The 15,776-nt window shown below is 45.7% G+C and overlaps 1 protein-coding gene across 7 annotated transcripts in view; it reads right to left on the bottom strand.

The window, feature by feature from the left end:
- Window positions 1-15,162, bottom strand: part of Pds5b (PDS5 cohesin associated factor B) — a 152,477-nt gene extending 137,315 nt beyond the window's left edge. For 3 of the 7 annotated variants that reach the window (XM_059249704.1, XM_059249709.1, XM_059249707.1), the window contains exon 1: window positions 15,048-15,161. The gene's annotated coding sequence lies outside the window, so the exon portion shown is untranslated. Of the gene's footprint in view, window positions 1-15,047 lie in introns of all 7 variants that reach the window. The other 4 variants (XM_059249710.1, XM_059249711.1, XM_059249706.1 and 1 more) reach the window with 2 other exon arrangements.
- Between the last annotated feature and the right edge of the window lie 614 nt (window positions 15,163-15,776).

Here is a 15,776-nt window from a genome sequence, read left to right as displayed (position 1 = left end):
ATGATCATATACACTCACACACATAATTAAAAATAAATGTTTCAAAGAGGAAGATAAGAGAATTTAGAGATACATATGATCCAAAGTCCACTCTACAATTAGAACTCTCTAAACATGAAAAGAAACAACTGTAACCCAATGGCAAATGAGAGGATGGCAGCCAACAGAGAAAGACTGTTTCCAATAACCTTGGTGAGGAACTTGACAAGGCTTTTACAGCAGCTGTTATCAATACATTCAGTGCATAGAGAAAAGCACGGCCACCATCAAGCATCTCAGTAGACAGAGTGTTTAATGAAAACAGGAACTAAAAGGTACATTATTTGAAAATGGCCTTAACGGCACACAAGAAATAACACAAAAAAGTTACCTAAATGACGAAACAGCAGAAATTATTCAAACTGAAAAATTGAGGGAAAAATTTTATACATTTAAAAGATAACTGTAGGACAGCACACAACATGAATCCTGGAAAGAACAATAAAAGTGAATAGGGTAGGAAAGGTGTTTTCTAAGTAATGGCTACAACGTCTCAAACTTGAAGAATATCAATTACAAATTAAGTTCAGCAAACTCCAAATTGAATATTAAATACATATCAGATTGTTTAAAACTGAATGGAAACCTGAAAAAAAATCTTTTACACTATTAAGTTACAATTATACAACCAGAAAAACAATCAAAACGAAAAACTAGAAAAATAGGAGTAAACTATGTAATCACTTAAAAGCTGAAAGACCATCATTAAAATGTACATTCTGCAACAACATTTAAGAGTATTTCCTTGGGTGTGCTGGCTAGAGGCCAGCCTATTCTCCATAGCATGGTCCAGGCCAACCAGAGCTATACAGTGCCCTGTATTTAAAAAAATAAAATAGGGGGCTGGAGAGATGGCTCAGAGGTTAAGAGCACTGTTTGTTCTTCCAAAGGTCCTGAGTTCAATTCCCAGCAACCACATGGTGGCTCACAACCATCTGTAATGAGACCTGGTGCCCTCTTCTGGCCTGCAGGGATACATGCAGACAGAACACTGTATACATAATAAATAAATAAATCTTTAAAAAAATAAAATAAAATAAAATAAAATAAAAAAATAAATAAATGTTGACAAGAAATGACTCAAATACAAGATAAAGAAAACTTGAATAACAAATATGTAATTACTTACAAGAGTCTTTAAATCTGCCAAGCAGTGGTGGCGAATGCCTTTAATCCCAGCACTTGGGAGGCAGAGCCAGGCGGATCTCTGTGAGTTCGAGGCCAGCCTGATCTACAGAGTGAGATCCAGGACAGGCACCAAAACTACACAGAGAAACCCTGTCTTAAAAAACAAAACAAAACAAAACAAAAAAAATCTCTCTTAAACTCTTTAAGAAGTAACTATTTAAAGAAAGTAACATGTAAATAGCACAAAGGCTGAACGCAATCCTACTGTGAGGGTCTTTGATAGGCAGTGATCCAGCTAAGAGAGTCAACAGTGAGCAAGGACTTCCTAGAGCACCACTACAAAATTACAGGGCAGAGCTTAGAAAGCCACCGGAGGAAGGTGTGAACAGCATTCAGGAGGTGGAAGCCGGAAGACCACTTTGAGCTCATGGCCATCCACGCCACCTGAGACACTGCCTTAAAGAGAGTAAGAAAGGAGACAGAAGGGGGGAGTCCACCAACCGGCTAGGCATGCAGCTCAGTGGCGAGTGCTTTGCCTAGCATGTGCAAAGGCCCAGTTAGCTCCCCAATGGCTCCATTCTTTCATGAAGACGCAGCCAAACTAAGTTAGCTAGGTCTGTAGTCAATGGAAAACTGGAGGAGCCTTCGACTCCTAACCCAGGAGTCTCCTGTCCCTAAGCATATATGAAACAGCAGCAGTACAACCTGCTAGGAAACAAGCAAAGGAAAATCTCGAATGTTTCTAATTAGTAGCAACTGGCTTTCCTTGGAATGACCACTGATAACCAATACACAAGTCATGATTTTTCTTTTATAATCTGTTAGCAAAAATAGCGCTTTCTTGCTACACAAACCGATGCTGGTACTGTGTACAAGGTGGCTACAAAAGAGCGCAAAATACCAGGAGGCAGGGATTACTAGGACCATGAAAGAGGCTGACTACCAAATTCAGTGATGTTAGGGAGGCAGTTATACCTATATCTACTGCTCAACACAGTCACACTCAGTGCCCGCAAAGACTTACTTTGTTAGAAACTGACAAAACTGACTTTAAAATATATGATGAAACACAAGAAAACTAGAGTGGTGATAAAAATGTTAAGAGGATTCATGTTATGTGATTTATATTATTTGTGGGGTGTGTGTGTGTGTGTGTGTGTGTGTGTGTGTATGTCACAGAGCAGGAGAGGGAAGAAGAAAGAACGAGCTCACACACATGCAAGTGCCTAGGGAAGCACTAAGGGGTGACTGAAGGGGTCATCATCCGATTCCCTGGAGCTGGAGTTACAAGACAGTAGTGACTTTAATCCCAGCACTCCGGAGGCAGAGGCAGGCAGATCTCTGAGAGTTCGAGGCTAGCCTGGGCTACAGAGTGAGTTCCAGGAAAGGCACAAAGCTACACAGAGAAACCCTGTCTGGGGGGGGGGGGGGGACGGGACACGGGACGGGACAGACAGTAGTGAGCCGCTTGACAGGAGTGCTGGGAACCAAACTCTAGCGTCTAAAATAGCAATAAGCACCCTGAACTGCTGAGCCGTTCCCCACCCTCAGCCAATTTTAAAGCTCACTGTATAGCTAGCCACCTATCAATTTGAAACTAGAGACAGGAGAACCTCCAAGTTTGAGGTTAGCCTGGTCCATATAGCAAGTTCCAGGCCATCTAGGGCTACATAGAGCAACCCTGTCTCAAAACAAAATAAAACAAACCTCTCCATATAATGCCACAGTAATCCAGATAATCTGATTCCTTCATAGAACAAAAAGACGAATAAAATTCAAATAGAGAGGCCACAAAGAAACACATGTAAGGTTCAAATATTTAGGGGAAGGGGACAAAGGCGACCGACCGACCAACCGACTAAGTGCAGGGAAGCTAACAATGGTGCTGGAATGAAGACGCCTTGTTTTTCTTTTAATGAATCTTAACCCTCTAGTCCCTCCCTCCCTCCTTGCCTCCCTCCCCACCACACACACACACACACACACACACACACACACACACACACACACACACACACAGTTTGAAATGGACCAAATCTCTGTATGGAAAGACTGCATTTTGGATCTTGAGTGGTGTCCAAAGGCCTATGTGATCCCCAAGTGTTAGTGGAACCTATCAAAGGTGCTGCCCATCGGGAGGTCTTCAAGTCACTAAGTAGTCCCTCAAAAGGGCCGGGCCATGGGACTCCAGGTCCTTCTCACCCTCTCACTCTCCAGCCACACCCCATCCACCAGCAATGGCTACCAGATCACAGAGAGGAACCTCCAAATACACAGACGGCAGCTGAAGAAGGACATAAATACAACATCAAGCTCACGAATTCATTAATAATTATTCTTACTTTTACTGAGGTGTAATCAAATGCAACCCAATTCTTTACTGCTAATTATCTCACTTATTTGGTATAGTAAAGGAAACACAACCAAGAATCTTCTACACAAAAAAGTAGTGTGACACACGCCTTTAATCCCAGCATTGAGGAGGCAGAGGCAGGCGGATCTCTGTGAGTTCAAGGCCAGCCTGGGCTAGAGTGAGACCCAGGAAAGGCGCAAAGCTACACAGAGAAGCCCTGTCGGGGGGATGGGGGTGGAGGGGGACAGTTAACACAGCAATTTTGTTTTGGTTTGGTTTTTTTGAGACAGGGTCTCTCCGTGTAACATTCCTGGCTGTTCTGGAACTCATACTGTGTACACCAGGCTGGCCTTGAACTCATAGATCCACCTGCTTTGGCCTACCAAGTGCTGGGATTAAAGGTGTGGACCACCATCCACCAACCAATACAGCAACTTTTTGTTTATTTTTGTTTTCTGTTTTGTTTTGTTTCTCCGTGTAACAGTCCTAGCTGTCCTGGAACTCACTTTGTAGACCAGGTTGGCTTCGAACCGCCTGCTTCCCTTGTACTGGGATTAAAGGTGGCAAAGCAATTTTTTAACAAATAAAAAAATGTGAAGAAAAATTCTACCACAGGTTGAGAGTGGTGGTGCACACCTTTAATTCCATCACTTGGAAGGCAGAGGCAGGTGGACCTCCATTAGTTCAATGCCAACCTACTCTAGATAGTGAGTTTCCGGAAAGTTGGAGCTACATAGGGAGAACCTGTCTCAAAAAAAAAAAAAAAAAAAGGAAAAGAAAGAAGGGAAGGAGGAAGGGAAGGAGGGAGGGAGGGAGGGAGGGAGGGAGGGAGGGAAATTCTACCAAAACAAACACAGTAACTGTCAGTAACTATGTGACTACCTAACGATCATTACCAATGTCAGTATCAAAGCTACCCAAGCTGAAGGATGGAGGTACACAACTATAGGAGACAGAAGCAGGAGCACTGCTGCAGATTAGAGGCCAGTCTGTCTAAATATCAATCAAGCTCCAAGCCATCCAGGGCTACATGGAAAAATTGTCAATACTAATAAATATAAATAAATAACTCTAGGGCAAGGAAGCACAAACATCCTAAATAACATGAAGTGTGGAAGTTCCCACTGACACAAGTAATACATGAGAAGAAAGCTCTGTCCATTCATTGCCTAAGTAAGAGTGAAATCAGCCGGGCGGTGGTGGCACACGCCTTCAATCCCAGCACTCGGGAGGCAGAGCCAGGCGGATCTCTGTGAGTTCGAGGCCAGCCTGGGCTACCAAGTGAGTTCCAGGAAAGGCGCAGAGCTACACAGAGAAACCCTGTCTCGAAAAACCAAAAAAAATAAAAAAAAAAAAATAAAGAGTGAAATCACAAAAACCTGACCATTTGAAGTCAATGCTAAGTAATATGCTCAACTTTAGATGTGTGCACAAGCAGAAATGAGCACCGGGCAGTCAGCCGAAAGATGCATGGGAGGATACAGCCGGCACAGGGTCTACCACAGTGAGGGGGCTACAACAGCTCAGTGATCGTGGGGCTCCAGGACACTAGAAGGAACCAGAAGAAGTAAATGTGGCGCCATGCTCATGTAAGGATTCTCAACCGGAAGAATGAGCGAGTCAAATACATGTTCAGAAGGACTGAGAACAACGTCACACAGGGAGTGACACTGCGGCAGGGAGGCCACCGAGACGACAAATGCAGGGCAGTGAGCAAGCAACCTTTTCTTTTTAGCAGACACGAAGGTACAGGGGGAGGCCTGAAATGTCCGAAAGAGCCATGCACACAGAGAGAGAGGAAAATGAGAAACACGCTGCTCAGAAAATATAAAAATGACTCAAGCACAAGAAACAATGCTCAGGTTCATGCACCAGGAAAATGTAAGTTAAAATACAGGCGATACTGTTTTTCATCTGTCAGACTGACAAAGTTCCTAAAAGGTTGATTATGTACTGTTAGAACACTACAGAGAAACAAGTATTTTCAGAGATACAACAGTGTTACAAGGGTGTTTATGAAGTACAACATGACACTATGTAAATTTTATCTGTTGCATTCTGGCTCAGCAATTCCATGGCTAGAACCTGCACTACCAACAAACCTTCACTTGTACACAATAATAGCAATTTTATAACAGTAAAAACTGGAAACAATCAATAAGCTAGTCAAAGTATGGCATAAAAATGAACACTGCAGTTGTCCAGAGGGAGAGAAGTACTTTATATACAAGTAAGGGGAGATCTCCAGGGTATATTTTTCAAAATAAAAGGCAGAGAAGTTAATGGTTCCCAGTATTAGGTAAAAATCGAGAGAAGACTGAGGTGGGATGTATCTGTACGCAGCTGTTATTACTAAAATATCATTAACAGAGAGACGGCTCAGTGGTTAAAAGCACTTGCTGCTCTTCAGAGGACCTGAGTTCGGTTCCAGCACCAACATTAGGTGGCTTACAACCCCCTCAGTCTGACAACACCTCTGGCCTCCACAGGTACCTGCTTCTCGTGTACACATATTACACACACACACACACACACACACACACACCCCTAACATGTAGTTAAAAATAATAATTCTTTAAAAAAATAAAGAAATCATTAACATGTACAAATTATACAGGCCCCTGGAAATGACACACATGAAAAGAGTATAGGCTGCTCTTTACATGTGGGTGTGGCTTCCTAAAACCTGCTGGGAGAGGTGGAAGAAACGGAGGATCAGGATGACAGCCGCTCCGGTTCCCCACCTGAGTGTGAAAGCAGTCACCCAGGACAACAGATGTTGGGGGTCTGTTACTGACCTCAAGCGAACACTGGGAAAACGGTAGAGAAAAGGAAGGAAACTGAGTTTGGAAACGTTACACCAGAGACAACACATCCAAGAGTCCACTAGAAAAAGGGCATTTGGAAGAAGCCACAGGATGCAATTAATGAAGGAGGGAGACAAAGGGAAATGTGTATAAAAACCCAATTAATTTAGGAATTACTTCTCCTATAAAAAGCCAATTAACCTGGGGTGAAACCAAACCTCAAGAGCATAAACTAAAAGGCAAGTTCTCAGTCCCAAGAATGCAGGTGGCTCCTCTTCTTAAAGACAGCAAGCACTCACTTAAAGCTTGGTGAAAACACTTACTTGCCCAGGTCCACAGTAAACTAAAAACATCTAAGGTGGGTGGGGCTGCCAGAGGCAATCTTTTAAAGCAACGTAAGGGGAAATTAAGACCTGTCTTTAAGTGGCCATCACCAGGACCAAAAGGCCCATCTCTGCAGGACTTGACTGATGCCTGACCAAATGTCTCTCTTTGACAAGAGTCTTTCATGACTCCTACACAGAATAACATGTTCACCTTGATCAGATTCCTTCCTGTCGCTGAATATGCATTTCATATTCTACCTTGTTTTATGATTTTTTTTTTTTTTTTGGTTTTTCAAGACAGGGTTTCTCCATGTAGTTCTGGTGCCTGTCCTAGATCTCGCTCTGTAGCCCAGGCTGGCTTCGAACTCACAGAGATACACCTGGCTCTGCCTCCCAAGTGCTGGGATTAAAGTTATGAGCCACCTCTGCCCAGCGTTTTATGATTTTCTTAACAGCCCCTTTTGCAATGAATATATGTGGGGGGGGGCATATATTTTTATTACAAGAATATTTTCCATCTTTCTATCTCTAGCCAGAACTGAGAGCAATTTTCTCCAACAATAAAACATGCAAATATCCATTATCTTCCATAAAGTGATGTAGTTAGACCTTTTATCACCAATAGTCTCCCTGCAAGCAGTTTGGTTATTTCTGTTTGATTGAAACAGGGTATCATATGTAGCTCACAGTGGATTCAAACTCCCAATTTTCTTGCCTCAGCAACTGCCTAGTGCTGGGATATACAGACGTGCACTGCAATACCTGCCACCCCACAAAAAGTCACAAGAACGTTTGACTTTGTCCTTACCTAGTTGTCCCCACTCTAAACATTGTCCTAGCTTATCCCAAAAACTAATGGCATAAGGAGTAATGGAAAGTAATGCCTCCTAGCTTTGGAGTTTCTCTGTAACAAGATGTTCCAAAACCAGGCTGTGGTGACGGTTATAGGGACCTTTAAAGATACTGGAAAACAATGAATGATATATTTCCAGTAGGCAAAATCATATGATATGTGAATTATACCTCAGTAAAGCTGTTTTTAAAAATGAGTTATCTGTTACTATTCTTAGTTACAGATGGTAAAAAAAAAAAAAATTGAGATTTTTCAAAACTGAGTGATTTGCACGTGGCTAGTTAGTAACAGAAACAGGACACAAACTCTAGCAGTCCTGACTTGAAATTAAATGAGTAACAGTCAAGCTCCTGATGCTGTCCTCAATCATTAAGCAACTTATCAAATGCTTAAATATGCTATAATTGTTCAATCCTTCAGTTTAGTTGGTTTGGAGACTTTTTTGTTGTTTTTGAGACAGGATTTCCTTGTGTAGCCCTGGCTGTCCTGGAACTCACTCTGTAGACCAGGCTGGCCTCAAACTCATAGAGATCCACCTGCCTCTGCCTCCCGAGTGCTGGGACTAAAGGCGTGGGCAACCACACTGGGCTGGATGTTCAGTCTTAAATGCTAGAACTTTGAGAGACTATGAAGACCTGATCTAATCATGACACATCATCAAGCTGGGGAGGAAAAGTCAAAAGAAAGGTGCTGAAAATAAAGAAGAGACTCCCCAAAAGATCCAGTGTAAGGCTGTGAAGCACCACTACCGCTTGGTTTCCATGACTTAAGTTGTGGGGATGCCTAATTCAGCCAAAAGTGAATACAAGCCTACCAGGCCAATTCTGCACAGACAGGGGTGTCTCAAGCTTAGCACAACTGACATTTTTAGGCTAGGTAACTTTTTGTGGTAGAAAGATGTTCTAAGTACAGAATGTTCAGCAGACACCATGTCAGCCTCTACCCAGTAGCAGCAAACCTATCTTGTCCCCTATTTGTAGTAACTAAATTCAGACACTGTAAAATGTCTTCAGAGTAGGACGAACTACTGAGGGCCAAAATCATCCCTTTGAAAACCAATAGCCTAGACTAGGGATAAACATGACCAAGGTACCAGCATTTGATAGTGATATGTATACATATGAAAAGTAGAGACAAGAGTATTTTAAATCAGTCATCTCCTAGGCTAAAACAAACAAACAAACAAACTTGCCCCCCCCCCATACACACACACTTTTTTAAGTGAAATTGGGGCTGCCAGATTGCTTGGTAAGTAAGTGTTTATCTCCAACCCCAGCACTCCTGTGGGGAGATGGGAGGTGGAGACAAGCTGGCTGCAAGCTCCAGGGTGCAGCGCAGCAGCAGAAACAGAAAGAGCCTGCCTTAGCTGCTGCTGGTGGTCCACGCCTTCAGTCCCCACACTCGTGAGGCAGAAACAGGCACATCTCTGAGTTGGAGGCCAGCCTGGTCCTCAGAGCTACTTCCAGGACAGCCAGGGATGTTACACAGAGAAACCTTGTCTTGGAAAAAAAAAAAAAAAAAAAAAGGACAGATCCTGCCTTAAACACAAGGTGGGAAGTGAAAACCCACTCCTGAACACTTGTATGTCCCTGACCTACACCACTCACACTGTGGCACACATGCATCTGCACACACCTGCACCCGCAGGGGAGGAGGGATGGGGATACACTCTGCAGGAATTGAACAGAAGCCAAAGCTTTTACAGACATACCAACGTCCCACGTTTTCTACACACTTCGGCATAAGAGGCAGAAATTTACAGTGAGGTCCAAGGAAGGACTAGGAACTAGAACTAACGGATGCTGACAACTGCTACCATTACTGCTCTGACGGAAACTCAGTTTCTCTTCTAAGAAAGCTAAGCCCTCAAATTTGGAAAAGCAAGGTCCAGAGTGTCACCCATGCCAGGGCAGAGTAATGACTCAAATGACAGTCTGAGTAGATGTAACAACACTTGAAGGTGGGGAGTGAGCGGCGGGACAGTGCAGAGCAGCTGACTCTACACAGAATGCATCTCTCCTGGCTCCCACATCCCCACCCTTCCTCTGGGCTGCCTCTCCTCTGGGCTTACAACACCTCAGCCTGACTCTTCGCTGTTCAAAGCCTAGCACAGCAGCCTTTTCCTTCAGAACATCAATCCCCCTCAAGGTGCCATTATCTCCAAATCTTATTCCTCTTCAAAAGTCCAAAAGTCTCACCTTTCTTTCTCAGATACCTTAGTTCCCAGGTAAGGAAGAGTCAGCAAGTAAATTAAACTACTGTAACCGGACTGCAGTGACTTCCCAGTAATGAACACAGAGACAATGTTTATACTGTCTTAGAAATGCAAACTCAAAATAAGACAGGTGTGGTGCCTTCGTTAGGGTCTCTATTGCTGCAATGAAACACCATGACCAAAAAGCAGGTCAGAGAGGAAAGGGCTTATTTGGCTTACAATTCCACATTGCTGTTCATCACCAAAGGAGTCAGGACAAGAACTCAAGCAGGGCAGGAACCTGGAGGCAGGAGCTGATGCAAAGGCCAAGGAGGGGTGCTGCTTACTGGCTTGCTCCCCATGGCTTACTTAGTCTGCTTTCTTATAGAACCCAGGACCACCTGCCCAGAAATGGCCCCACCCACAATGGGCTGGGCCCTCCCCCATCGACCACTAATTAAGAAAATGCCTTACAGCGGATCTTATGGAAGCATTTTCACAATTAAGTTCCTTCCTTTCAGATACCTCTAGTTTGTGTGTCAAGTTGACATAGAGCGACATAGAGCAGCCAGCACATGTGGCACTTCAAACTGGCAACAACAAAATGTTGAATAAACCTCCAATGATGTCTAGTCCTTGCTGACTAGTATTACTCAGGTATGATATGCATTTGAATAAAATACTCTATCTTCGATTCTGGTGATATCTATATGGCAGTATGGAAAGAACTCTTTAGCAGAAAGGGGGAAGTGTCTTTGTTTCTTATTTGTTTTTCAAGACAAGGTTTCTCTGTGTAGCTCTGGCTGTCCTGGAACTCACTCTGCAGACCAGGATGCCTTCAATCACAAGAGATCCGCCTGCTTCTGCCTCCTGAGTGCTGGGATTAAAGGCATGCCTCACCACCGCCCGTTAAGAGTTTCTCTAGAAATATTTTAAAGTGAATATTCTGGCATTTGTTAGCAATGGGTTACTTTTCCAAAAGAACTATAATTTTTATTTTCAGTTTTCTGTACCACTAGAAGGATTTGGTTCTTCTTTACATGCATAACTTTTTAGCTTAAAATATACAATTTTTTTTATTGCATTTACTTTATTGTGTGTGTACACACATGTCCATGTGGAGATCAGAGGACAACTTGCCAGCGTTGGTTCTTCCTCCATGGGTCCCAGAGGTGGTTGTCAAGCTTGGCTACAAATGCCTTTCTTTACCGACTGAGCCATCTCACCAGCACCGATCTCCACCCCAACCAGTCTCCAGTCTGAAGGCTAGCTAACTAGAACTGCCTGAATCTCAGTAAGAGACATACTTCGGAATATGGACGTTTCCTAAAATCACCTCTGCCACACAACAGGAGGGAAGAAAACAAACACTTTACTGCCTCCAACTCTCTTTCCCTTTCAGGGCCCTCACCATTGGCTACAGGACACTGCTGGGACTGTAACATCTTGTGGTCATTATTTACAGTCCCCAGTCTTGGCCTATTTCCCTCTGCTACAGGAACAGCAACCTCACCTCATCCATGCAGCAGGGATGCTACTCCACTCAGCTCTCATCACTTCGGTACAGGTCTGCAACCCTCGTTCCCTACTGCTACAGGTCTGCAGGTATCATTCTGTTTGCTCTATCATCCCTAGAATGGGATGTACACCAAGTGGGTATTTATACATTTTCAATGAATCAGTTCACAGCATTCTCTTCAAAAAGAGGTGCAGCAGAGCAGAGGAGTCCTTTCAGACCTAAAAGATGTCTCAAAATAGCTTCCTGCTTTGCTCAGTTTGTCCTCCACACTTTTTCAGTTTTATGAAACTCAACCAAGACAAGCTGCTTACTATTCATGTGTAATCATTAAAGTGCAATAACTATTATAGATATTTTTAGATACCTCAGATTGATGGCTTTAAAGCATTAACTTTTTATGCACTACGCTTTATCATCTTAATTTTCTCATGGCACATAACAATCTGTGCCAGTAAAAACAGTAACTCGCAATGTTGCAAGCTTATTAATTTTGAACTAATTAGTGAGAAAGGATTATAAAGTATATTCCAAGTACTGAGGGAAATGGTGAAAATCAGGTGGCTCATGAAAGAGTAATGAGAAGAAAGGGCTCACTCTCCAAGGTGTCAGGACCACAAAGCACTTGGCAGCTTTTAAGTAAACTTAGAAAACAGTGGCAGAGCATGCTGGCTCCCACCTGTAATTCGAGCACTCAGGAGGCTGAGATGGGAGGGTTGATTCCTGAATTTGAGGACAGCCTGGGCTACAGAGTGAGACAGTGTCTCAAAAAACAAAGGCTAACTAACATTCTTGGGAAATCACTCGCTTTATTTTTAAACGACATTACTTCTGGAATCTTTAACAACGCCAAGCAGGAATACACAAAACATAAAACGTGTGTTGTAAATGGCAGTGAGAAACGACTTGGGTCACATAACTGAGTTTGAGTACGAGTATACTCTGTGTGTGTGTGTGTGTGTGTGTGCACACGTGTGTATATAAACAATATACTTATATACACCATAGTCACAAAACAAGCTCAATACTAACTTTTTCAAATCAGTTTGGCTTACAAGTTTAAAAACTGTTATTTACATAGAAAGACAGACAAATAAATATCAAACAGTGTCAAACAACAAAAGAGCAAGCAGCTTTAGGACACAGAGGCTGCAAGACAGTCATCTTCGAAGAGCAGCTAGGTGGACTAAATCCAGGATAGTAGTTCTTAAAGCTGGAGTCTAAAACAGACAGCTGACTTTGAAGCTTTACATCCATGGCTGAATGAGTGAAAGTGAGAGCAGGATGGAGACTAAGGTGTTCTATCCCGATGACTGTAGTTCCAGCTAAGTCCGAAACGAAGCCACACAGACCACCAGGGAACTTCTTGGCTTCTGAAGCTCTAAGACTGCTCACTCCCCCACTTGGTACGACTGTGACCCTGCTAATTTCAGGTACATTATAATCTGAACCTAATTTCTCATCCATTAAAAAGGCTGGCAACCATCCCCAAGTTTCTCTAATTTTCTACCACCTACAAAGGAAACATAAATTTCTGCTTTTATAGTGTTATATACAGTATGTGTTAACTACGACTCTGTAACCCATCAGAGTGAGCTCTCCTCTTAATGCTAAGCAAATGTGATCCAAGAGGTAGCATGGTGGGAGCCAAAGGGCAGTCTCGAAATGTGCCGAGGGAAATGAGGAAAAAACACAGCCCCACATCACCACCTTCTCCTCAAAGTTTAGGCAGCCCACCACCTCTCTGTTCACCTGAGCAAGACCTGTCTAAAACAAGGTGTCACTTTTCTTAGACTCAGCGAGTGACTGACAAAGCCTAGTCCTCAGAATGTTCTGTCAAACAAAGCTCAGAACTTCAGGATAAACGTAAATGAAAACTGTGATCATCAAACAGCTTGGTCCTCAGACTGTTCTGTCAAACAAAGCTACAGAACTTCAGGATAAACTTAAACATGAACACAGCATCCTATGACAAGAATCACCATCACCACACAATCTCCTGTAACTGAGGAGAAAAGGAGAGGGGACCAAAGCCGGGGGTTACAGGCAACTGCAAGTGTTAACAAAAGCTGCAGTAAAAGCAAAGTTAATCACGAACCTTCATTGAAACTACAACCAAAAGACAGTTCTTTTAAAAAGCAAGCAAGCAAAAAGACCAGCATTACCTTCTCATCAGGGGCGCTTCAAACAGAACCCAGATAAGAGGAAAACATCTGTGCCTTAAGGGAAAAGTTACTACTTTAGTAGTAACTTCAACACACCTTTTCTACATATACATATATATATATATATACACACACATTTGTAAATTTACATCATATGCAAATATAAGTTCAAAGAAATAACGTTTTGATTCAAGATGTGTTTTATGAGCTGGGTGTGGTAGTGTAATCCCAGCATATCAGGTCAGGAGCACCACCAGTTCCAGGTTAGTCTGGGCTACCATAGGGAGATACTACCCCCACCCCCAAAAAGTGTTTTATACTTCAGTTCTGAGAATAAATTTATCTTATTAATCTTATGTGCCATGTAACTTTTACCTCCAAATTCACCGCTGGAAATCCAGTTCGGTTTTATGCTGTCACCATGAGGTTCCACAGTGACCTGCCATACCACACAAGTATTCATTTTACTGTCCCGAAACACTCCCATCTGACATGACTTCTGCACAGCTAAGAGATGAAACCCGAGTGTGTGCTATTCTACTTGACTTCTTGGAGAGTTAACACAGAGAACTCTTATCTACATGTGTTGGGAACAATGCTTACACTGCCATTCAAGATTTCAGTCACGATTTAGCTACAGCCCACCTCCTACATCTAAACACACATGGCTGGTTAAGGGTTATTAGTGAGGTGACAGGACTCCCCAACTCTCTCAGGGCCCCAGACCAACCTTCAAAATGAAACACTACGTTCAAAGCTTCCACAAGTACTCAACAGAGAGACCTAGGAGCCAGTACTTCCACCCATCAGATCCTAACACAAGTATCAGAGGAGCGTTCTCTGAGATCAAAAAGGGGGAGTGGGGGGAGGAGACTGTTAACTCTTGGTCGGGTTCCTGAGGATGGAGCGGGTGGCTCACTCCTCTTTCAAACCCCTCCGGAGCTCACACCGGAATAGCACGCACCTCCGAAGAGCAGGTGCTGAATTTCGGGGTTCAGAGTCAGCCCTGCAAACACCTGTCGGCTGCAGGGTCCATGCCTGCTACGACGTGCAAACAGCAGTCTTTAACGTACAGAGCAAAAAAAAAAAAAAAAAAAACGAAACAAAACAAAAAGCAGACCCACACAGCCGCCGCCGCCGCCAAGGGCTTCTCCCGGACCGCAAACTTTTCAAGTGTCAGTGGAATAACGGTGCAGAGGCGGGCGAGCCCGCACCGCTCGCCCTCCGCACCGCCGTGGGGCTGCACCCGCGCTCGCCCAAGGACTCGCCCGCCCGCTCGCCCGCCCGCCCGGCTCGCCGCGGCTCCCCGACTCCCGAGCAGCGCGGCAAGCGAGCGCGCCTCCCCTCGGGCAGCCGGAAGGGGGAAGCCAGCCGCGCGGGGGGCTTCTCGACGGGGGGAGGGGGAGGGGCGCGGCCGCGGCCCCCGCAAAGGTCACTCCGGGGCGGCCGGCGCCAGCGGCGGCCCGAGGCCTCCCCCGCCCCCCGGCCCCGGCCCCGGCCCCTGGCCCCCGGCCCCCGGCCCCCGCCGCGGCCCCGCGAGGACACCGGGACACGCGAGGCTCGGCGGGCGGCGGCTCCACGCGCGCACGCCCCGCTGGAAAATGGGAGCGTGGAGCGCCGAGGCGGGGAAGGGGCGCTCCCTTTCCGTTACCCGAGTCGCTCCTACCTCCGGCTGCCCGGCTCCTACACGCCTCGCGCTCCGCCGCTCTCGGGGATCCGCCGCCCTCGCCGCCGCCGCCGCCGCCGCCGCCGCCGCCGCATCCAATCGCCTCCTCCCCCCCCCTCCCCTTCCGCAGCCAGTCCAGGCCGTTCCTCCTCCTTGCCGCTTCAAAATGGCGCCAAGAGCTGCTCCGCGGCTGCTCCAATCGAACCGCGGCGGACGGCGCCCGGGGGGCAGGCAGAGCGGCGCGTGGGCCCCCAGCGCCCCCTGCCGGCCGCCCGCCCGGCCGCGCGGCGGGTCGCCCAGGCGCGCGCGCAGGCGCCCCGTGGCCCGCGCGCCGGGCTCCGCCCCCTCCAGCCCGCCCCTCCCGCCCGCCCGCCCAGCGGCGCGCACGCGCAGGCCCCGCCCCTGCCCGCGCGCGGCCGCCGCCGCCGCCGCCGCCGCCGTCTCCCTAGCAGCAGAGGGATGGGCAGCTGTCATTTGCGTCCTCAGCCTTGACACGGCCTCCCAGGCTTTGGCGGGAAATCTGTAGATTGCCGTAGGCCGCTGGCTTTTGCCTTTTTTCTTGTCTTTTTTTTTTTTTTTTTTTTGGATTTTCGAGACAGGGTTTCTCCGTGTAACGGCCCTCAGCCCTGACTGCCCTGGAACTCTCTCCGTAGTCCAGGCTGGCCTCGAACCCACAGAGATCCACCTGGCTCTGCCTCCCGAGTGCTGGGATTGAAGGCGTGCGCCACC

Source organism: Peromyscus eremicus, chromosome 23 (assembly GCF_949786415.1).
Source record: "Peromyscus eremicus chromosome 23, PerEre_H2_v1, whole genome shotgun sequence".
In the NCBI taxonomy this organism is placed as follows: domain Eukaryota; kingdom Metazoa; phylum Chordata; class Mammalia; order Rodentia; family Cricetidae; genus Peromyscus; species Peromyscus eremicus.
The sequence above is the reverse complement of the archived record's forward strand: the minus strand, read 5'-3'. Positions and strand labels throughout refer to the sequence as shown.